We start from the raw sequence: 25,653 nt of genomic DNA on the forward strand, positions 1-25,653 counted from the left end.
CTGTGCAAACATAAAATGAATAAAGCGACCAACAGTTCTACCCACTTATGACACCTATGAACCCCAACAGCAAACAGAATGGCACAATGACCAAATGGTTCAAGAGTGGCACATATAACTCAGTAGGAACCAATAGTTCTCTAATTGAACTTGACCCACTCAAAAGAGGGAAACCATGCTTGATATTGGAATCGTAGCCAAACACTCAGACTGGTAAAGTCATGGACACTAAAGCAGCGTTATCTCTAATTATATTCTAAATAGTTGTCCTCATACCATATATAGGTGTAGCCCTGACCCCCTCATCAAGAAAGCTTCCCTTTGCAATAGAGACCATTGAAAACAACCACTCAAAAAGGAGCATTATGGAGCCCACTATCACTGGATCTATCTACAAAATAACTCCTTTACTTAAGGCTCAGGGAACATTGTGGAAGAGGAGGCAGAAAGATTGTAAGAGCCAGTAGATCAAAAGCTTGCTGTGAGGCTATGTCTCCTAGTAATTACAAAAGCTATATCCATAAATTCTCATCAATATGGCTGCCTAACATAAGGTGAACAAGAACAATAATATACGTGGCTAAGTGGATGGGGGCTAAAGCCATGGGGCTAAACCTATGAGGCCTAAACCCTCAAAGAGCAACTAAAGGATGCTAAAGAGGGAGAAATAGTATTCCCCCGGGAAAAGCTCATGAGTTGATTACCAAATAACGAATGGTCATTCTTGAAAACACAGATGCAAGTAATATACAGACTGAGCAGGCTACACATGCAGGCAAGTAACGGTAAATAATGAAAAGAAAGGCCTTGATCTTGAAAGAATCAAGGAGGGAAGAAAGGAAAGGGGGATTATATATTATAACCTCAAATATGGAAGAAATAATTAACAATAAAATATGGAAAGTATGACGAATGTGGTACAGATATAAATTCCAACAACTTTTATAAATATCTTAATAAAGTTCATTTCTCTGTGATTAATATACAGGCTAACAATAATGCCGACACAGTGAGTCAAGTCTCCTAAATCTGAAGGGAGCTGCATTTAGGGTCTGTTATCTGAACTATGATACTTCCCCTATGTGTTGTCCCAAGTATAGCTTGAGAAATAGCATTCTAATGAGTGGCTGCTTCATCACCCTGCCAGAAATACTTAACGCTTTAGTCTCCATTTAGGTTGCAGTGAGTTGACTGATAGGCTATCATACATAACCAAGTATGAACTCAGAATCAGATGAGTCATCACACACATTCCACAAAGTGACCCTCATGAAGACACAGCATGAATATTTTTTTTTGCACAGGCAATATGTAAGTCATGGCCAACCTTCAGTTCTGTTAATCAGGTTTAAATGTAAGTAGCATGGGTCTAGAAAGGGCAACATCTTAAGAAAACAGCTCATAAAATCTCTTTACACTTAAGTCCCAGAGAATGGTGGTATGGATTGCTTAAAATAACATGAACTGATTTGCCATGATAAATAATAATTCCTTCTGAGAAAGGTATAAACTCTTACAGGTGGCATTCAGATGGAAATGAACCCCTTCTGCCCACAGGGAGTCTAAAATGGCAAAAGAAAGGGAGAACACTGTGCCAACATATTTTGCAATTTGTGTATCAGAAAAGTACTGTAGAGTCTGGAGCATTCTATGTTGTGCATAACTGTGTCCCGTCCTATATAGGAAAAAAACACCAAACTACAAAATTTGAGTTGAAACAGAAGTAATTTGTGGGAGTCTATTCTTGAACAATGGTCGACCGATTGAAAAATTTCCACCATTATATCTGCTTTTGATCTTTAAAATGAACAATCCAGCTTGAGCCTGTATGGTTCAGCAGGGATACAGGCAAGGGCAGAGAAATGAAGACACCCTGGAAAACAAGAGGGAGAATTCAACTCTAGCCCATCTCAGGAAATCCTTTTAAGGAAATAAAAATGATATCCATGACTTTAAAAATACATCAAACTAGCTATTAACAATTTAATTATGATCAAATTGAGTAGCTATTTTTTTCTAGCAATTCTTTTTTAGTTTTTGTTTGTTTGTTGTTAGGTTTGTGAGTGTGAGTGTGCATGCGCACGAGTGTGTGTGTGTGTGTGTATGTCTGCGTGCATGTGTGTGTGTGCTTGTGTGTATGTGTGCGTGCATGTGTGTGTGTGTGTGTGTGTGTGTGTGTGTGTGTTTACTTTGGTATTATTTGTTTTGTTGAGTTCCATATGGTTCAATTTGTCATCATACTTGCTGTTTGCTGATCCTGAACTCTTGATCCTCCTGCCTCTGGCTTGCAAGGGCTGGGATTGCACACATGGGCCACCCCACATAGCACTGAGGGTTCTTCTACGGAGTATGTTAAAAATTTCACTATGAATGCTTTTATGCTAATAAACTAAATTCTATGGATATGAATTAAATTAAAGATAAACAAGAGATAATGAAGTAATAAGTAAGAAAGAAAACACAGAAGAAAAATACAATGTGAGAACAAAACGAGTATCATTAGTAAAATTAAAAAATAAATTACTAGGGTGAAATAAATGGCTATAAAAGTTTGAAGAGTAAATAACTCATTAAGAAAACATTTGAAAAACACTGAATGCAGTAAAAATGTACTAGGGAATTAGAGACATGGGTCAGAAGATAAAGTGCTTGCCACACAGCGTTTGGATCCCCACAATCCACATAAAGCCAGATATGGTAGCCTATATCACTGGTCCCTGAGTGCCTAAGGCAGAGATTGAATGTGGAGATAAAAGAATCCCCAGAAGCCTGAAAGCCAACTAACCTGGCATATACAGTGTTAATGGCAAGAGACCCTTCTAAAAGGGTGTTCCTCCACCCATCCACCCACCACTTCCTGAATCCCAAAAAACTTCTGATGATGTTCTAACAGCTTCCTGCCACTTCCTTGGATTGGCTGAGCCTTGCGGTTTCTACTGAATTGACCTGTACTGATGATGGTGTTTATGAGTCCTGCCTTCAATGATTCTCAAGTGGTGTTTGAGAGTGGAATGAAATGCTGCTGCTGATTCATGTGAACTGACCTGCTGATATCCTGACAACATCGATTGAATTTGCTTCAGAGAAATGCTTCTAAACAGGTCAACATTCTCCTTTGGTCTATTAACCTTTCATTTCCTCTACTCTGGTGGGTGGTGGGCTAGAAGGGATATTAGAGCAATTAAGAAGCCTTATTAAAGATAGGTTTTGAAAAATCTAAGCCTACCAAAAGAAAAAAACATTGTATATTTTGTGATAGACAAACTGTCTTTGTGATTTCCTGGGAATTCCTGCTCAGACTTTCTATGTTAGAGTTTTACTGTGCAATTTTGCCTGATATTTCTCTCTAATTTGAGGTATCTGATAGAGAACACTATTTTTGTAGTGATCCAACTGTGCAACTGATTAAACGAGGTCTGTATTCCATAAATATTTACATTCTACTCTACAAGAGTGGAGAAACAACTTGATGTGCCTGTTGCTTTCCCACTTAAACAGACTCTACTCAAGAAAACAACTGTGGATCCTTTTCTACATCTAATTATCTTTCCTAGCAAGCTCTGGTAGAACATCAATCCCCTGGAGACACAGGCTCTGCCTTTCTTTGTTCCAGATGATGTCTGGCTTTGTACATTGGAAATACTAATGGCAAAAAAACAACTTAAATTTAAGCTAATTGATGGTTATGATTATACTTCTCTAGTTCCCCTAAGGCTGAGCTATGAGCTGTCTTAACCAGCCATAATTTGCAGATCAAAGTGGCCCTACCAAGCATGGTTCTATCTTTGAGAAGTCTTTTATAGCTACATTATCTGCTGTCTTCCCAGGCATTCCTTTACACTTCATGTATGGTTTAATAGCAAACCCACGGTCTATCTCTTTGCTACTATTCCATACACAATAGGCAGTGATTCCAATGGGTGTCTTCTCCTTTTTACCTTCATGCTTACTTTTACAATTCAAATTCTGTTAAAATTGAACTACCTGAGGACCCAGCTATACCTCTCTTGGGCATATACCCAAAAGATGCTTCAACAAATAACAAAGACACATGCTCCACTATGTTCATCACAGCCTTATTTAGAATAGCCAGAAGCTGGAAAGAACCCAGATGCCCTTCAACAGAGGAATGGATACAGAAAATGTGGTACATCTACACAATGGAATATTACTCAGCTATCAAAAACAATGACTTTATAAAAATTCATAGGCAAATGGATGGAACTGGAAAATATCATCCTGAGTGAGGTAACCCAATCACAGAAAAACACACATGGTATGCACTCATTGATAAATGGTTATTGGCCCAAATGCTCGAATTACCCTAGATGCACAGAACACATGAAACTCAAGAGGGATGACCAAAATGCGAATGTTTTACTCCTTCTTTAAAAGGGGAACAGGAATACACTTGGGAGGGAATAAGGAGGCAAAGTTTAGAACAGAGGTTGAAGGAACGCCCATTCAGAGTCTGCCCCACATGTGGCCCATACATATTCAGCCACCAAACTAGATAAGATGGATGAAGCAAAGAAGTGCAGGCTGACAAGAACCGGATGTAGATCTCTCTTGAGAGACACAGCCAGAATTTGGCAAGAACATAGGCAAATGCCAGCAGCAAACCACTGAACTAGGAATGGAACTCCTGTTGAAGGAATCAGAGAAAGGACTGAAAGAGCTTGAAGAGGCTTGAGACCCCATATGAACAACAATGCCAACCAACCAGAGCTTCCAGGGACTAAGCCACTACCCAAAGACTATACATGGACTGACCCTGGGCTCCAGCTGCATAGGTAGCAATGAATAGTCTAGTAAGAGCACCAGTGGAAGGGGAAGTCCTTGGTCATGCCAAGACTGAACCCCCAGTGAACGGGATTGTTGGGAGGAGGGAGGTAATGGGGGGAGGATGGGAAGGGGAACACCCATATAGAAGGGGAAGGGAAGGGGTTAGGGGGACGTTTGCCTGCAAACCAGGAAAGGGAATAACAATTGAAATGTAAATAAGAAATACCCAATTTAATAAAGATGGAGAAAAAAATTGAAGTTCTAGTTGGCTTTCCAGTACCGAAGTAAGACATTTACTTAAAGAAAAGAAAACTGATCCCAAATTCCCAGTCAACCTATCTCAGAATACAAAAACACCTGATGGAGTTCACTGATCTCATTCAAACTTGGTTTTAAAAAAATTAAGCAAATTTTTTATTTTTATAAAGTTACAACCACTTTCATATTTTGGTTGTTGCCCTAAATATTCATGAGTTAAAAAAATTAGTCTCAAGGCTGGGGCTACTAGATGGTGCTGGCTCCTTTAGGGCGTGGAGTCCAGTGACTTGTCCTTTAAATTTGAGGCAGTGTGCTCAAGGGATTTGTGGGACCCTAGTCTCTCCCTGCCTTTATGTTCCTGGCTCACTCTAGGAGGCATTGACTGTGCCAAACTCGGTAAATGTAAATCAGTAAATGTAAATAAATAAAGTATCCAGTTAAAAAAAAAGACTGTCCAGACGCACAAAAATAAATGAAATTCTCTCTCCATGAAGAAGCCTCAGTTACCTTAATTATCCTTCTGTATTTCTTCAGTAAGTCTGACTCTATCTCTCCCTACAATGTATTTTTCACATCTGCTTCTCACCTCAAATCCTTGACTTGCTCCCCTCCTGCTGCCACTCACTTGGAGCTAATGCTTTTGACTTCTATTCTAAATTTTGCAAAAGCCCCTAGAATCCAATAGAAGAAGAGGCTTTTCTTCCCCCACCATCAGCTCTTCTAGCCTAGGTGCATCTGATATGTCCTTTTTGCCTGTCCTGCTGACAAATGATGGTGGAAATCCCTGTGGTCCATCTAAGTCACCCATCCAAAGGGCCCTGCGTTCATCTCTTCGCTTGTACGCAGGGTTTTCCTACTGGAATTCTCCTCCTCCTCCTTGGCCTCTTCTTAGAATTCCCCTAAGTGAGTCGTTTCCTTTCGTGTGTCAACCGCCTCTCACCTTGAAAATCCAGTGAATGATCTTCCTAGATGTTCCTGGCCGCCAGCCTCAGCTCCCATCTCATCTTCCCGGCTGTTTTCTTGGGAAAGAGTCTTTCCTCTCTCCCGTTCATTCTTTAATTGAGTCTAATCAGGCTTCTGGCACCACCACTCCTGAGGAACTGCTAAGATCAAGGCCATTGAGACCTTCCATCTTGTTACATCTGTCTCTGAATTACTCAACTTCTCAAAGGCGCTAAGCTAATGAACAATAGCTTTGTTCTCAAATTAAGTGCCTCCCTTGGCATCTAGTGAAGACTGTTTTACTGATTTTCCTCTTACTTCTCTGGCTTTTTTTTCCCTCTCAGTTTCTTTTTTTTTTATTTTAATATAATTGTCTTCCTTTATTCTTGTTAAATATTTTTATTTTTTTATTTTATTTTTTTATTAACTTGAGTATTTCTTATATACATTTCTAGTGTTATTCTCTTTCCCGGTATCCGGGCAAACAACCCCCTCCCCCCTCCCCTTCCTTATGGGTGTTCCCCTCCCAACCCTCCCCCCATTGCCGCCCTCCCCCCATAGACTAGTTCACTGGGGGTTCAGTCTTAGCAGGACCCAGGGCTTCCCCTTCCACTGGTGCTCTTACTAGGATATTCATTGCTACCTATGAGGTCAGAGTCCAGGGTCAGTCCATGTATAGTCTTTAGGTAGTGGCTTAGTCCCTGGAAGCTCTGGTTGCTTGACATTGTTGTACATATGGGGTCTCGAGCCCCTTCAAGCTCTTCCAGTCCTTTCTCTGATTCCTTCAACGGGGGTCCTATTCTCAGTTCAGTGGTTTGGTTCCCTCTCAGTTTCTGCTGCTGGCTTTTCCTCGTTTCATTTGTTTTACATTGTCCAATCCTTGTCTGTTTTTCTTGTTTCTGTTTTCTATTTATTTCTCCACAAATAACCTTGTTGAGTTACTCATTGATGATGACCAATATGCTAAAGATGTTCAGATCATGTGGATAATCTATAGACTGTATGTTCAATAGCCTATTTTATCCATGCTCAAAACTCTTAATATCCTTGAAGTGCCCATTTAAAATCTTCACTTAGATGTATGAAAGCCCTTAACAATCAAAAGACAGCTCTCGATTTCTATCTTCAAAACATTTGAAAAACCTCTAATTATTCTCATCTCAGCTACTAGCACCATCAACTGCTGTTTTCCAAACCAAATATCTAATTGTAGTCTCTGTAGCAGATGCTATGGCTTGAATCTGAAATATCCCAAGCAAGTGCATGTTTGGAATGTGTGATTCCTACCAAAAATTAGAGCTGTCTGGGGAAGCTATGAATCCTTGAGAAGGTGCCCCTAACTGGAAGAAGTGGGTCAGTTAGAGTAGGTTCTTGAGTTATGTGATCCCTACCTTCTTCCTGTCTTAAGCCAATTCCCCATTCACACTGTAAACAGCCACAGGATCCATCCAATATAAAAGTAAGTTGCTTAGAATTTCTCCATCATGATGGGCTGAAAACGTCCGAGGTGTGATAAAAATAAATTCTTCACCCCTTAAGTTGTTCCCGTCTGATATTGAGGTCACAACAACATATGTAACTAATATGGAGGTTTGTCGATTATTATTCCCTTTCTTCCAACCTTGATCCAAACCTTGAACCAAGGTTTAGCTTCAAAATACGCTAAATCCAACACTTCCTATTGGCTCCAATGTTTATCACCCCAATCCGAGCTGTTCTACCTCCCCGGCAAACGTAGTCTCCAGATACTTACTCTTACTCTCTATTAAACAAACTTTTTAAGTTTTAAAGAAGACTATGTTATTTCTTTGATGATGAAAATTAGGCATCCATCAGCTCTTGAGGGAACTCTAGCTCCTCTTCAGCCAGGCAGACTACACCTAATCCGGCTGCACCCTATCCCTCTGACCACATCTCCAGCTCACACCATGCAAACCATGCTAATCCACTTGCTTTATCAAAGACATTAAATTCACATTTCTTGTGAGTATTTACACATATATGGTTCCTTCTATATAAGCTGACACACAGTGTTTAATTATCTTCTCTAATAATTGTTTCTTTTCCTATTACTTTATCTTACTTTCTTTAGTTTTTTTTGTTTTGTTTTGGTTTGGTTTGGTTTTGCTTCACTCTGATTTTTTTGCATTATTAAAATTTACATGCTTAGCTTTCTGTGTTTACTTGCCAGTTGACTATTTTTTTTTAATCACTAAAATATAAACCTTGGGGTAAAAGATTTGCTGCTGTACCTCCAGGTCAGAAACTTCTATCAGCCTCACAGAAAGTGTTCAAGAAGTATTTATCTAAGAGTGTAATGATGCTTTTTTGTCTACTAAACCAACCTAACTGATTTGTCTCACTGTTGCCATGGAGATTATAGGCTTTATGTATGTGTGTATGTATGTATGTATGTATGTATGTATGTATGTATGTATGTCAACGTACAAAATGTCTTCCATATGAACATACGGTAAACCAGTTAAGATATGAACACAGGCCATGTTCAGTTTAATAATTTTTGAAGTACCTTAGTATTTGAAGTACCACCAGCAACCAGCTTGTTCATTCTGTTCCACATCTGTCCACAGGTACACATGAGCCTCCCTGGAGTCTGTGCTGAGCTCTGCTCTCCCCTCCCCTCCCAAAAGAATCTTCATATCTTCTTCATAAAGTAAGGTGCATTGTGATGATTTGTTAACACAAGGCAAAGTGTCCACAAAGTACTCCTGCTATGTGTATTAGTGCAGTCTACTCCATGCCATCCCCTGCTCCCCAATTCTACCTTTGAAGGAGAGCTCTAATGTCTTATGTTTAATTAAAATCTTGATTATGGTTTTCAAGGAATACTGAGACATGACTGTGAGAATCTATTTTGTCAATTGAAGCTAGCCACATCATTCTGGGTGTATCTGCTAGGTAAGATTCACATTTGAATAGGGACACTGAGTAAAACAGGTTACTGTCCCAGTGCTGATAGGCCTCCCTCCGTAACTACTGAATGGAATACGCAGAATTATTTCTCTGAATGCCTGGAGCTAGCACATCACTAGTGTTCTCCTATCTTTGGATCCCAACTGAAATTTAAGCCATCAGTTCTTGTATTTTTCTGACTTTCCAACTACATAATCATCTCTGACTTTCTCATCTTCATAATCACAAAAGCCAGCTCCTTATGATACTGTATATATGAATAACATATCAATACGTCCTATTTGTCCCAGTTCCCTGAAGAACCCAAACGATGAGTGACCTTCAGTCTTTGCATTCTAAGGAGTCTTGGAATCAATTCCAGTGTGAAAGATGTCAAACCAACACTTATTGCCTCCTTTTTTTTATTAATAACAAACCTTCATTTTATGCAACCAGTCTGTCAACTAAATTATGGTGCAGAAACTGGGATCCCCGGCTTGGGTGATTCTCGATTTTGCCATTATGTAATTTCCTAATAAGCTTACTCTAAGTTGAAAAGATGGTAAAGTGAAATTTCATTTCATACACTCATCAAGTTGAATACCATAACTAGGGGCACAGAATATGCAAAGTGCCTGTATCTTCCCTTGGGATCGTAATAACTGACTCCTAGCTGCAGCCCAGTACTGCCGTCCAGTCTCAGTAAAGAGCATCCTACTAAATATCACTACCTGAGAAAAACAACATACGCAAAACTTGAAGTATCTTCTCTACACAATTCATGTCACTTTGTACCGTCATAGACTTTTTAAAAAAAAACTTATGTTTATCCCATTTATAGAAGGTAGAATCTACCCTTCCAGAATATTCTGCTCATCTCTTTCCTATAGCAGAGATAGCTGTAATTCTCTTCTTTCCAGGGCCTTCATTGTTTCAGGTGTTCTCAAAATTATTTGAATATAAAATTAATACAGAGCAGGTTACATGACAGATATAGTAGTTATTTTTATTTATAAAAGTAGGAAGTCATCTCTGTGTAACAACCATTATTTTTAAAGGATAAATATTTCACTGATCACTTATTATTATGATGCATATTTCCCTAAAATATGCGGTAAACATACAAGGATTTCTAGTGTCATTTTATGCTCTATTTCTTGAAAACTGTTAATCTTTCAATAAGAAAACATTTTATCCCTTAGATAAAATCAAAGATTCTTCCCATCACTCTACTTTGCTTTATATTAATAACTTTTTTCATTAATTTTACTATTAACTTTTGACTCCTAGCAATGTTTTATCACTAGTGAATTATTTCAGACTACCATAGGGTAATATGGCAAGGATTAACATCTTAATAAAGGAGGAGAATTCTTTTTTGCATTCTGAGAAAGTTCAAGGCCAAGATAATTTTCTTGTAATCATAGATTTTAAGAAGGCTTTCTTGTGGATTTTATAAAGACACCCAGAGAAGCCCTATTCTAAAACGTGGAATCAAGAGTCTCTTTGACTTAAACCCATACACATGGCTACCACTAAGTATCCGCAATAATGTTACATAGTTTGGGTGTCAAAGGTGTCCCAACTTAGAAGTTATTATAAGGGAACTACGGTGAAACCTCCTCACTTGGGGAAACATTTGGAATTTTAACAAAGTATGTTTGGAACATTTTCAGGTTTCTACGCTCGTGAAACATTTATTTATTTCTAAAGGAATTAGTTTTTCCCAAAATCATAACAGACAAGCAGTTCTTAGAGATCAGCCACATTGCTTGTCAGGACAAATTATAGCTTTGGCTCTGATCTGAAAGGTAACAAGAATGAACCAAGGGAAGGCACATGAACAAAGAAAGCAAGCTCAGAGGTGTGGTCCCATGGTCATTCTCATCAGTATCTTTCTGTTCCGGGTTTAAAGCACGTATTTGATTGCACCATTCAAAGCATAACTGGTTTTCACTGAAATTTCTCATGTAGCCCCACACACCTAGCTAGGTTTGAGCACTCTTTTCAATACTAGCATGACAGAGAGGAAGACCTTTAACCATAAACCTCATATGGCTCTGATCTTCATCTGATTCAACCAAGGAGATTCTCTCAGAAATTCTCAGGAAGGAAAATGAGCCAAAATTCAATCATCATCTATATTTAAGGCACATCCATTCAGATAAACACACATCATATGTTCCAGGGCAATTACACGAGAGCTGCTAGGGGTACCACCATGTCTGCTACTGGACATAGAATTAATGCATCCTGGAAAGAAGAGCCTTCAGATAGAAAAGTAAAGTGACAATTGGAAATTAAGGGGGCCAAGGAGGTGGTGGCAGGCTGGAGAGATGAGGCAGGGACTTAAAATATGAAATCTGCAGGTGATGGCCCCTGACAGAAAGGAGCACTTACAGATCTAAGACAAGAACACTAAAACAGCTGGTGCACTAAGAAAGGGAAAATGGAAATTGTGAGGAATATGGCCACAAAGTTACAGATTTACTGGAACTGAGATATGCAGGCCATAGACAGACTGAAAAGAACAGAAACTTAAAAACTTTACTAGAACCAAAAGCTCCTACCAAGAGGTGACAGGAGTCAGAGTGCTAGATCCTATGCAGGATGCCCCAGGAAAGTCCTTCTCCCCAACACGTCAGAAGCAATCTTTCCCTTGTTTTTTCCAGCTCTGCCCAAGATCTCCTATCCCCCTTCAACGCTATTGAAATTATTATTCATGCCTTTGCACCTGGGTTCTAAATTGTTTGCAGTGCGTTTGTCAAGAGGATGTGCGGGTCTCTAAATTATTTAAAACTACTTACAATTTTAGGTTGGGCTTTAATCTGTCAGTGTTTGCTCAGATAAACTATTAGAAGTTAAATGTTTCCTTGAAATTCATTTTTCCTTCTAATAGCACTGCTGTGTTATTTAATTTAGGGTACTTTTTTTATTATTTTAAGGCAATTAGAGGAATAAAAACAACATTCAAAAAGTACATCACATCGCTTCTCGGCCTTTTGGCTAAGATCAAGTGTGTAAAAAGTACATCACAATTTTTTCTTAAGCGTGTGTGTGTGTGTGTGTGTGTGTGTGTGTGTGCGCGCGTGTGTGAGTGTGTGCCCTCACGCATGCTCGCATGCACGTGAGCACATGTGTGTGCACATGTGTGCAGTGAAGTATGTGCATGTGAAGGTCAGACGTGGATGTAAGGGATCTTCAGTTGGCCTTAACTTACTTTTATTTCAATTTAAATCACAAATGTAGAATCTTTCTGAGTTAGCCACCTACTCCTGCCCATGTGACCTCCCCTAAATCTACCTTACTTTTGAGGCAGCTTCCTGAGTAGCCCCATGTCTTTAGTAAGCCAGCAAGCCCCAGGAATGTCCCTGTCTCCCATGGATTGGGCATATAAGTGTATGTCACCAGACCCAGTTTTTTACATGTGTGCCCGGGACCTGAACTCAGATCCTTACGCTTTCATACATGCACTGTACCGACCGTTACTGACCAGACTGGTATTTTCCACATATCTGTGGGTTTGCCTCCTGGACAGTGTAAGGGTGTGTCTCACTGAGGATGTCAACTCTTCAGCTTTCAGCCTTGCGAATGCATTTTCTGTTTCTACCAATAGAACAAATCATGTATGAAATTCTCATTACAGGCATTATCTAGCATGGGCCACCTTTTTATCTGAAGCTTCCAAACCATATCTCTCATTGGCTTTGCTTGCCTGTTTAAACTCGACATGCTGAGTTTTGGAGCTTTTCACGAGATGACAGGGAGACTGTTGTTGTAAAATGCACAGGGTTCTTTCCTGTCTCTACACATAAGCAGTGTGACTTTGATTAAAGTGACTGACAGTTGGGGGTGTCACCATATTGACAGACTATTGTTCAATCATTAATAAATCAGTTCCTTCAAACTAGAGGATCAAACTGGTTATGTTTCAGATATTTAAAAAAAAATGGTTCTTTACAATGTTAGGATTACCTGTCCAAAGAAATCTCAAAAAAGTTAAAAATACTTAAAACTTGATACATAAAAGCTCTTTGTATTAATTTGGAGAGTCTAGCATTTAAACCTACTTTCTGCTTAGCTAATCCCACAAGGCACTACAAGATAAACCAGCTTTACTCACGCAAACATTGTAACTTCATGGACTCTACTGACATTACGTTCTCAATGAGGCATTCATGGCGTCGAAAGCTAAGTCTAGCTTAGTATATGGTATTTCATAGAAACCCCACCATCATCACTTCAATGACCGCTTAAGTAGAAAGAAGTTCCTGAAGGACCGGTGAGGAGGGAAAAAAGCTATTTCTTCCTTTTTTGGAATCGATACTTAGTGTAGAGTCAGGCTGTCATTCTGTGATTTTTTTTTCAACTACTGTAAAATCCTCAGTCCACAGCTCAATTTAGCATCTGTATATCTTCAGACTTCTCTAATGTAAGCCAAACTCCTCCAGAACACGCTCGGCTCTGGCTCTGTCTTCCTCCAGACAGCAGAGCGTAGACAAACTGTAATCACATCGTGTCCATCACACGATTTTTATTCCTGTAGCCCTGTGGTGTTTGCATCACAGGATGCTTCTGGCTTCCCCATCACAACACCGACAGAAAGTGTGTGGGGAAGTAGATATATATTGCAAAGTAAATATATTTAAAAATAATATGGAGTAATTAGCTATACAGACGGTGAGACAGGATATCAAAAAATCATTGAAGTGGTAAAAGTGGTGAGACATGAGGAAGTAACAGGTGGTTTGGGTGGCAAATCCCCCCGCCCCACCCCACCCCCAGTCTCAGGTGTCTGAGCAGTTCCCCTCCCCACCAGTTGATGGTACTGTTTGGAGAGAGAGAGAGAGAGAGAGAGAGAGAGAGAGAGAGAGAGAGAGAGAGAGAGAGAGAGAGAGAGAGTTAGTTTAACAGTTCTGTCTTGCTGGAAGAGTGAGTGTGTCACTGGAGGAGGGTTTTGAGGTTTCCAAAGTCTTGCACCATTCACGTTGCTCATTAAAGCACATTCTCTTCCCCAACCTCTCTACTCCTCTCTCTTCCTGCTCTCTCCCCCTCCCTTTCTCTTTCTCTCTGTCCCTCCATCCCTCCTTTCTCCCTCCCTTGCATTTTCTTATCAATCTCCCTGTCCCTTTCTCTCCTCTCCTCTTCTCTCTCTCTCTCTCTCTCTCTCTCTCTCTCTCTCTCTCTGCTTTGTTCTACTGGTTCAAGATGTGAGCTCTCAGCCTGCTGTTCCTGCTGCTGTGCCTATCACTTGTCCTGCCTCCCCTTCATGACGGATTTCTATCTCTCCAACTGTAAGCCCAAACGAACTCTTCCTCTCTAAGTTGCTTCTGCTCATGGCCTTTTATTACAGCAGCAGAAAGGGAACCAATAAGGGAACTAAACACAAAACCATTCTATGAAAAATATTTTAAAACTGTGTAAGAGGAAAACTTAGATAACTAGTTTTTTAAATCTATTTTCCAGTGTTTATTCTCTGGGTTTTTGTTTGTTAGTTTGTTTCTGTATGTATCTAAGTACACTGTAGCTGTCTTCAGACACACCAGAAGAGGGTATCAGATCTCATTACAAATGGTTGTGAGCCACCATGTTGGTGCTGGGAATTGACTCAGACCTCAGGAAGAGCAGTCAGTGCTCTTAACCGATGAGCCACCACTCCAGCCCAGTGTTTATTTTCCTACCATTGTATTTCCACATGTGTGTTTTACTGTGTGTCTTGGTATATACATTTGTGCATGTACATATGTGTTTTTGTGTCCATGTGCATACATGTGGGGTCCAGAAGTAGACATCAAGTATCTTCCTCAATCGCTCTTAACCTTATGTCTTGTTGAGACAGGGTCTCTCCCTAAGGCTGGGGCTCACCAGTGTGACTGCGCCAGCTTCCCAGTCAGTTACAGAATCTCCTGTGCCTGCCTCCACAACACACCACTTCCAAGTCCAACTCTACTTCTACACATTTACATGTAAGATATAAAAAGGCAACTCTTTTATTACAATTTCAAAATTGGGGTAGCTTTCTGCCCCCACCTCCAGAACTTATCTTTCACTGTCTGGCTTTAGTCATAGTCTCCCATGCCATCCCTATAGTCTTCTATAAAGTAACATGAATAAGCCAAAGCAAGTCACAAACCATATAAATATTAGAAATGGACGATTCCCAGCCAATGTAAAGTCTTCCAGATCCATCCAAAGATGATGCATGTATCAGTAGTTATTATTCATTTAAGAAACCTCTGTGGGGTTTGTCCTTTAATGATTTCAGGCCTGTGTGAGACTCTACTTTACCTCCAACTCACTCCTGCCCCCTTTCACCTCTCCTGCCTACAAGTCTCTGCCCACATTCATGACTTTGTCATTGTTGTTTCCTGATTATTCATTTAAATTGTTTGAAAGCCACTGGGTTTCACTAGAATCATCTGTCTGACCATGACTTTGAAACTATCTTCTGGAGCCTGGTGGGCTTCTCCATGGGGGCCAAATGAAGACACTGTCTTACCATCCTCAGAATCTTTAAGTAGCCAGCAGTTCATCAGGAAGGGTGTGGTCCCAGGAGCTCGGTTGCTGAATGTTGATAAGCCCAGGCTCATGCATACCCATTGCAGCCATCTGGGGTAAGGTCATGGCTGCTTCAGGTATGCTATTCCCAGAAGACAGTATTTCACGGCCTTTCTCCCTCCCTACCGGATCTTATATTCTTTTCATCCTTCTGTGATGTTCTGTGAGCCTTAGGTGTTTGGTATAAATGTTCTATTCAGGATGGATCATTCACCTCTGACTCATTGTCAGCACCCGAGCAGCCATGCGTCTCTGTATTCACCATGGTTCATTCTGAAGAGAGGCTTTCTGAACAAAGAGCTGTGGATGACATGTTTCCCTCTGTATAAACATGATTACTTAGAAGGCAGCTGGGTGCTAAGACAATTCAGCTCACCAACCGTCATCAGTCTGCCTGTAAAGCCTAAGATTTCCTCATCCATAGGGTTTGAGCAGATTGACAGTACTCGGTAAAAATTCCCTCTTACAGAGCAGTCCTCAAATACAGTCACAGAGAAGCTAGTCACCCCACAGCCATGCCACGGGCTTCTCGCCTGGGTAAGAGGGCTGGTGCCTGCTGCCTCCCAGAAACTCCCATAGTACCTTCTGGTGCTATGACTGTCGGCCAGCCAGCAGGGAGGAAACTTCCAGCTCAGTCTTCGCTTGACCTTTCTATACTGTCCAACCAAGGCATGTATCGTCTTCAGGTATGATCCTAATTCTCCAGCTCTGGTAGGGAAACGAAAAGAATAGCAGGCACATACACTCTTTCTCAGGCCTTTGGAGACTTTCTGACCAGCGATTCATAAGGAGATAGCCTACATCTTGCACTGGGATGTTTGCTTAGTAGGTTTCAATAAAGAATTATCCAGCCATACAAGATAGCTCCTTCCAACCCTCTTTTTTTTAATGAATATTTAGTAATGATTTAAAGTAAAAATACTCATCTATAAAGAAAAGTAAGATTATGAAATCTGAAAATAAATGAATAAAACTATGCAAAACTAAACTGAAGTAACCCAGGCTTGGAAAGACAAATGCTGTGTATTCTCTCTCACATGCTGATCCCGATGTCAAATCAATTACTTCTGTGTTCAACTTGGAGCACGTGTACAAGTGAGCAAAAGCAAAATACAAAAGCTCGATTGGGTGGGGGTGCCCCTGGGGTAGTCAATAGTATAATATAAGAGATACAAAATCAGAAATGGGCATTTTAGAAGTGGAAAGTTCAAGCAGGAATGAGTGCAGAGCAAGGAAGGGAAGGAGGGAGAGAGGGAAGGAAGGAGGGAGGAGAGGGAGGGAGGGACAGAGGAAGGGACGGAGGGAAGTGGAGGGAAGGGGGGGGATAAACAAAATGAAGGATCATGTCTGGCATTTTATAGGAAAGATAGGATCTGAACCCAAATCCTAATGCTTGCATTGTAAGTTCTGTATCAATTGTGCCATCTCTCCAGCCTCAGACTACTATGTTAATTAGATATATTTCCTTTTTGCTTATGAAAGTAGATCCATTAAATTGTCTATTCAACATCAGGGTAGTTTCTTGTTCAGGATAACTGAAGGTAAAAAGTTATATAATTCAACTCCCTAGAAGAAAAGTCATAGTTCATAAAACTCTTTTATGGTTACTTACCAATCAGTCATTTGGTTCAGCCACCATATTGAGCCTAATTATAAGTAAAATAAAAAGATTTGTGCTTTACTTATTAATTCCAAAGCTATGTTTTGAGTAGCCATGATATTTGAAGATACTTGCCATGTAGAATTTAATTAAGGGAGGAGGACTAAGAGGAAGCATAGAAAGAAGGTAATATTTTCAAATGGAGCCTTAACTCTGAGATTACCATCTAGTTAATTATTACTTATTATTGTCCCTAAATTTTACTTACCATTCTGGGTATTATTTCATTTTCTTGCATATTCCTTTTAAGAGAAGTCAGTGTATTAGTCAGTCAAGGCTGATACGTACATGACATTTCCTATGCGTGTAAGAGTCTATGAAACTCAACAACAGATTTGTGGGATACAAAACAGGACAACCTTAGATACACAGCGCAGTTTATGAAACTCTGCAGCTTCACACCTTGTCATATTCTTTGTGAAGATATGTGATGCTATCCCAGAAGGATAAAGATGGCCAATCTGGGGAAATAAAGTTATAGTGTTTGCATGAGGCTACTGCATTTGCTACGGCACACAGCAGAGTACAATTTGGAGTTTAAGAACAGATTAAGTTTGTTTAAAGGAAAAGATTGCTAGCTTTCACAGTAACAGTAGTGGAAGTTTTTACAGGATTTGCCCATCTTGCTTAGTCGTAGAATTCTGATGCTTTAATACCACATTAATTAAATGTCTTGCATGTATAATGATCATCCTCTTTTCTATGTATCTGAGGACTTCCGCAAGAAAAGACAAAAGTGTCTGTATTCCAAGAACAGTTTGGTAACTTCTTAAATGCAAAATGAACATCAGTATTTCCTACTTGAAGGAAATTTTAGTTCTTCAATTACTGAAGATGGATTTTTAGCACGTTTTACACCAGATGGATTTATACAGGGCTATTTTGAAATATAAAAATTCTGAAGTAAAATTGTAAGACTACCTCCACATCCAAGCTTTGGGGCAGTACTGTCTGTATCCCTTAGGCAGAAAATGGTTTCCTAAACATTCTATGCTGATGGTAAACTTTATACGACTATAACAGCTTCCCTGTCACTGGAGTAAGCATAGGCACTAACTGCCTCCTTCTTCCTTAAGAAGGATTCGAAAGCAGATAATTGAACCCCTCAATACAACTATCAGCCATTTATACATCCACAATTACGCTCAACTGCATGGAAGGAAACACAATATTAGGCGTCAAAAAGACTGAAGCAGAAAACTGGCTCCCTGAAGCATGTAGGATATCTCTCAGCCTGTAGCTCACTGACCTTCAGAGCCACTGCACCAGATCCAGTGCCTGAAAAGTAGACAAAGGAAGAGTTGGATCTGAACACAAGGCCCTCAGATGCCAGTCTTATAACCATTCCCTGGGACTGACCCCGCCTTTGCCACTCTCCACTGAACCACAGCTCTCTTTATGTCTCTTCTACCGTTCTTGTTCAGCAGACACCAGACATGGTGCTCCAGATAGTATGGCAGTGGTTGAAAGCACAGAAGGTGAAGTCACTTTGTAAGTATTGGAGAGAGCACCACACAGGCCTCACAAAGTCCTACGATTACAGATAACTTGCCTCCTACGGCCATTTCATCTCATTTTGTCTCCCCTACAAGTAAAAATAATAATTTTTTTCTTAATGTGAAAAATTTTCAATACTCCATAATTGTAGTCATTTGGGCCTTAAATTCCATTTAAATAGTATTTTAGTGCCACGGATGTTATAATGAAATGCTTGCTTATTCTTCTTGTAATTTTTTTTCGATAAGTTCATTCCACAGCTTGTATGATAGTCTTTAGTTGCTACTTTCCTTAATTAATTTCTCATCTCATAGAATCACCAGAGTTTCCTAATAATTGGAAGAGAATAAAAAATGTTTTTACCATAAAGATATCTTTAATAACCTAAGATGTGTCATTCCCTTCTCTTACATCTACTCTTGTTAAGGAAAAGATAATGTAGTTACCTTGAGAACAGGTTTATAAAACCAGACCTTTCTAATCTTTCTGTTTTAATTATGGGCATTCTTCACGGCCTGCATGCTGTATAAGTTTTCTGTTACTTAGATCTATCGATGAGGAGAAGGAAAAAGAGTGCTCAGACACTGCTGTGGCAAAAAAGGAGAAGAAACATCTGGGTATGAGGGAGGTTACCACCAAGACATGAGCCGATACTGGACCTCTCAACCATAGACTCAATGTTTAGCAAATAACAAATGTCTTTTTGGTGTATGGTGTGTGCCACTTTCAACATAGGTCATCCCAAAGTAGCCTATTACAGTTTTATGAGAACATTGCTAACAGGAAGTAATTAGCCAAGGATGGTTAGAAAACACAAAACCAGAGCAGGAAAGGAAGACACTTCTGCTGGTACCCATGCTGGGCCTCCAAATTCACTGTTCTCTGATCAATTCTCAGGATTCTGGTTTATTACAATGAACATAAACCAACATCCTTTACTCAGAGGCTCAGAGCAACAAAAGACATGGAGATGACCATGTACCATCATTTTACTTTCTTTCTATGGCCTTAAGATAATCCACAGAGAAGAAAGACTGTTGTTTCTGGACAGTCTTATGGCATGTGACTACCAAAAATGTCCTGGGAGGTAGGGATGTAGGCTTCTCTAGACTGTATATTCTCTTAGCTGATTTTTCACAGTATAATTTTTTCACAAGCAATATTGAATTTCTAAAAGATACCAATTTGCCATTCCATTCCTGTAGACACTTGTCATGCCACACCATTAGAAGGAACTAGATATATTTCCTCCCTTTTTATTATTTTAATTTAAAAAGTTCAATTTTTTGCCTTTATTTTTGCTTTTATTTTGAGAAGCCAGGAAATACAAGGGACAGTAATGATAGAAGGAATACCATACACATAAAACTTAAAATCAATTGGTTTCCCATTAAGAGCCCTCTGCCCATCTCATAGTGTGGGTGGAAGGCTCCACCGCTGTATAGAAGGCTCTTAGTGAGGTACAGGCCTCCGTAAACATGTAAAGGACCATTTCTCTTAGAATGTGTGAGGCTGATCAGACAGGGTGACATCTGGGTTCCCACAGCATGACGATCGATGATGACAAAGTCAAAGATGGAAAGGTGGGGTACCTGGGGATACTGGGAAGAAAGAACAGCAGACAGCCCAGTGACCTCAGAGACAGCAGAGTGAATTGATTCACAGACCCTTATGAGTTCCTAACACCACAGCCACTCTCCTTCATCCCATTGTTACACAATCATGGCCAAGAATTTAATGTAGTCAGTACTCAAAACTCCAACCATCTGCAGAACTTTCCTGAATGTGGTGCTGTACAGATACTCGGGGTCAACACTTACGTGACCATCAGAGAGCCTTCTTCAGATTCAATATGTGAGGTAGCGCCTTTAAAACACTCTCCTTGCAAGTGGTACCATATACAAATAACTGAAACTCTTATAGTATGATTTTCCAAGTTAAACAAGCTAAGAAATATTAATTATCTAGAACAGCGATCAGAACAGTAAGACTTCAATAGTTGAGAGATGTAGGGCAGCGGGCTGGCTGTGTACTCTGATTCCTGGTCGAGATAGGTCAAATCCCCAGGGACCCTAAAAGGGATGGCAGGAGCATTCCCAATCTCCTAGGAGATTAGACCCTTCTCATGTTGCTACAGCCCTCCGCGACCCCCTGTAGAGAGGTTTGAGACAGATCAGTCATGTAGGGCAATGCCCCAAGCCACTTCTCCACAGGTAAGGCTGTGACCGTAGGTCATGTAGGCTCAAGACAGATCAGGTGTAGAAGCAGGACCATGCCCCCAAATATGTAGATGAGGTCTTTCCCAAGCTCTCAGGCCAAACCAATAGGATGTACCTGCTGTCAGACCCTGACCCATCCAAACAACTATATTTACGAGTCCCATTCAGAAGGATTAAAGGTGTGCAGGAAGTATTCCATCATCTGAGAACGTCTGTCCTAAGAGCTATAACACAGCCACTTGGGGAAGAGGTCAGCTCTACCAAAATTGAACCAAAAACTCCCCTGCACCCCTCGCTGGCTAGTCAGTCTCCTGTTGGCTCAGTCTAGCCCATGGTGAGCCCCTCTCCCTGCCCGAGTTCTCTCCCCTTTGCCTGAACCTGCACACCTAAGCCAGACCAGAGATCTCCATGGAAAGCCCCTGGCACAGAGAATCACAGAGAGATGCTATTACTTTTCACTTTTAAAGTTTTTAACCATTTCACATATGAGTTCTGAATCTAATCATTTCAACTGCTCCTTCTCTCCCAACTATTACCATGTGCCTCCTGGTTTCCTCTCAATTAAGACTTTTCCTTTTTAATTATTATTGTTGCATACACAAATGTGTATATCTACAACCTACCCACAGTATGCACTTGGCACTGCTCATAGATATGTCTAGTGATAAGCTCTTTGGATTGGATATTCTAATCAAATGGCTTATCCCTGGGGGGGGGGACTAATTCTCCACTTTTAAAGTATCTCATTCAAAATTTGAGTTTAAATTTTAAAATAACTGGTAAATTAATTACAGGCCATTAAATATGTCTTTTCACTGTCTTTAAATGGGGCCATTCTTAATCACTTAAGTTCCATTTTTTTCTGCCACTTTGAGCATTAGTATCACCTTTTGTCTAGACTCATGAATGAAAGCCAGTCAACTAGAAGCCAGAAAAGTGAGTATTCCATTCACATCTAACATGGGAAGATGGATACACCCCCACACACACAGAGACACACACAGAGGGGGGGGAGGGAGGGAGAGAGAGGAAGAGAGGGAGAGGGGAAGTCATACACCAAATGAGAAGAATGATTCTCTGGCCTTCCAATGCCTGGTATTAGTAGTCACTACACGATTATCATGAGCCCAGATGACTAGGATGCAGTGGATGGAACTAGAATCTTTATGGAATTAAGGTGGAGGTAGATAGAACGAGTATCAGATGGACACTCTTCAGGTAATTCTCTGTAGTTTTAAGTTTTTCTCTATTTATCCATTGAACTTAAACCGTAAGACACTGGCCGCTAAACAGCATGCTTGATATAAATTTTCACTGCTTATGATTCTTCCCACTGTTCTATTACATTAAAACATGAAGTTAGATGTGAGCCATTCTTGTTCTTGAATTGTATCTGTGCCTTTGTACATGTGTACATGTGTGCATGTATACTGCATGTTTGTTCATGTTTATGTGTGTGCTAGAACACATAGAAGACATGCAGTTGTGCATATAGATATCATATAGAGTTTTACCTTTTTTCTGGACTCATTAATGAATATCAGCTATAAGTCAGAAAAGTGTATATTTCACTTATGTCTAACATAGGAGAAGAGGACACACACACATACACAATGATTATCAGGAGACCAAATGGGTCTTTTTTATTTCTTTTTCTTTTCTGAGACTATAGTATAATTACATAATTTCTCCCTTTTCTTTTCTTCTCCAAACAGTCCCACACACCTCTCTTTGTTCTCTTTCAAATCCATGCCACTGTTTTTTTATCAATTGCTGTTATATTTGTGTGTGTGTGTGTGCGTGCACGAACGCATGTGTGTGCACATATTTGTGTGTGTGTTTCTAAATATAAGCTGCTCAGTCTGTACAATGTTATATATATATATATATATATATATATATATATATATATATATATATATGTTTTCAGGGCTGACCATTTTGTATTAGGTAATCTATGTGCTCTTATCTGGGGAAGACTATTTATCTCATTCCCAGAATTCTTAGTTCTGTAGTTATTTGTGTAATATTGAGGCCTCATGAACTATATTCCATCCACTTTGATATGTGTATTTTGTTGACCTTGGCCAGCTTATGTTTAGGCAGTCATGTTGGTGATAATGTATATGTGAAGCTTCTGCATTTCTAGGAGACACTGTCTCACAGAAAACTCCCAGATATTCTGTTTCTTTTAAAAGATAGGGTCTGTCATTAGCCTTGATCTTCCAGATTCAGTTAGACTAGCTGGTAGGCCAACCCTAGGGAATGTCTGTTTCTGCCTTCACTATGCTAAGATCATGTACCACTACACCTGCCATTTTTATGTGGGTTTGGGTGAGTGAGCCCAGATTCATAGGTTTAGGCAGCTAACACTTTACCAACTAAGCTATCTTCCTAGCCCATGGTGGAATATTTTAACTTCTGTAGAAATCAAAGTAGAACAGAAAGTTTCCATAAACAGAGTGCAAGCTGCATATCAGCTACTATTATATTTATATTTTTTGGCAGAGATGATTTCCTTCTCACTAGAATGACATATATCAAGGTAAAGAATACTGCTTGGGTATACAAATAAATGTCAACCCAACCAGCTGAAAGAAAAAGTGTTAGCAGTTTAAATGCTGAATAAAAACAACCAATGGAAATGATTTTAGTTGAATTGCCTCTCCTGAGCTACACCTATCTGTTCTGAGACATACATGATGGTTCAATTGAAAGAAAGGATGAAACAATGTTTTCTTTAGTGTCTCTATTCTGCCTTTTACTCACTGATTCACCATATGACTAAGCACAGATATCTTAATTGCCCTAGTTTCCTCCCACTTGCTCTTCATTGACAGTAACTGCATTTTTTTATAATAGATGAAAACTCAAACAATATTTATTTTAACATTATTTGAAAATATAAATATGTTCAGGAGAGAAAAACTGTAAAGATAATAAATTAAAGAAAGGGAAAGCTCTTGAGTCTCTTCTATTCTTTTCCAAGGCATCAATAATCCCATGGCATCACAATGTGGCAGAAACCTAAGCATATAACCCTAATTCCTATATTCCAACAATGACCATATGAAAAAGAGCAATGCAAATTTAAAAGAAAACAAATCTTTCTTTTTTTGTTGGATTTTTTAAATTTACATTTCAAATGTATCCCCTTTCCCTGTTTCCTGTCCATAAACCCCCTATCCTTTCTCTCCTCCCCCTTCTTCTACGAGAGTGTTCCCTCACCCATCCACCCACCCCTTCCTGCCTCCCTGCCCTGAAATTCCCCTAAACTTGGGGGAGAAGTGGTCCAGCCTTGGTAGAACCAAGGGCTTCCCCTCCCATTGGTGCCCAACAAGGCCATCCTCTGCTACACATGCAGCTGGAGCCATGGGTCAGTCCATGTGTACTCTTTGGATGGTGGTTTAGTCCCTGGGAGCTCTGGTTGGTTGGTATTGTTCTTCTTATGGGGTTGCCACCCCCTTCAGGTCCTTCAATTCTTTCTCTAACTCCTCCAATGGGGACCCTGTTCTCAGTCCAATGGTTGGCTGCGAGTGTCTCCCTCTGTATTTGTCATGCTTTGGTAGAGCCTCTCAGGAGACAGTTATATCAGGCTCCTGTCTGATCCCCAGGTGGGACAGTCTCTGGATGGCCTTTCATTCAGTCTCATATAAATAAAATAAAGAAATCTTTAAATATATAGATATATATTTAGTTGGAAAGATGGGAGAGATGGCTCAGTGGTTAAGAGCACTGACTGCTCTTCCAGAGGTCCTGAGTTCAATTCCCAGCAACCACATGGTGGCTCACGACCATCTCTAATGGGGTCTGATGCTGTCTTCTGGTGTGTCTGAAGACAGCTACAGTGTACTCATATAAATAAAATAAATATTTAAAAAAGAAAACAAATATTTCATGGACTCCTTATTAAACACTTACCTGATATAGATAGGTAGATAGATAGATAGATAGATAGATAGATAGATAGATAGATAGATAGATCATCCCAGAGAGATGCTTAAATGACAAAGCAAGAGAAAAGTACAAAATCAGAAAAATTAAGAGTGATATGACCATGTTTTTAATACCAGCTATTTCTTGTCTATATAGCCTATATTTTTATTTATTAAAAAACACATCTCACAGAACATGACGGTGACAGTGATGAATTTTACTATGGCAAACATAGCAAACTAAAAATGAACTGTTATAAACCATCGATTTCTCAATCTAAACAGGATACTGAAGAACCATGCCATCTCTATAAGATGAAAGAAAAGTGTGAAAAATGACCCTAATTGTATATGGGCATACACCTAAAGCTAGCTATTCAGTGCATAGAAAGGCTTCATATTAAAATGTGGCTTTGCTTGTGCAGAGTTTTTTCAAAACATGAGCTCTGACCCACCTCCCTCAATAACTTACAAGTCTATTTTCTTTTTAAACTACAATTGCTAAACAAGAAGTCCATTAAAATTTTTTACTTTTTGCTGGTCAATCTGGCATCAAGGATATTTTCATAGTCATGTTCTAAACCAAAACATTTATAATTCACTATTTTTCTGCAAGGAAAAAAATGTACATCTTTACTAATAAAATCACCCAAGAAGCTATTGTGCCAACCTTTCTAAATTTCATACTTATTAGTTTCAATAAACTTATGCTAATTTCTGTATTACAGTATTGACCGGGTGGGAACATCTATTCTGTCTTTACAAAGCCCACCATTACCATGAGTGTACTTCTGTAGTTGTTAATAGATTATTATGATCTACTCATCAATAGTGCGATTATCAACATTATGATTACTGTCCTAAAAAATGTATCGCTAACTTTAAG

The 25,653-nt window shown here is 39.6% G+C and overlaps 1 protein-coding gene and 1 pseudogene across 7 annotated transcripts in view; one reads left to right on the forward strand and one right to left on the reverse strand.

Annotated features, from left to right (window-relative positions):
- Grm8 (glutamate metabotropic receptor 8) overlaps positions 1 to 25,653 on the reverse strand; it is a 906,417-nt gene that overhangs the window by 614,793 nt on the left and 265,971 nt on the right.
- Positions 11,885 to 12,050, forward strand: LOC120102759 (U2 spliceosomal RNA; annotated as a pseudogene).

The sequence above is a fragment of the Rattus norvegicus genome, chromosome 4, assembly GCF_021556685.1.
Source record: "Rattus norvegicus strain SHRSP/BbbUtx chromosome 4, alternate assembly SHRSP_T2T, whole genome shotgun sequence".
Taxonomy (NCBI): domain Eukaryota; kingdom Metazoa; phylum Chordata; class Mammalia; order Rodentia; family Muridae; genus Rattus; species Rattus norvegicus.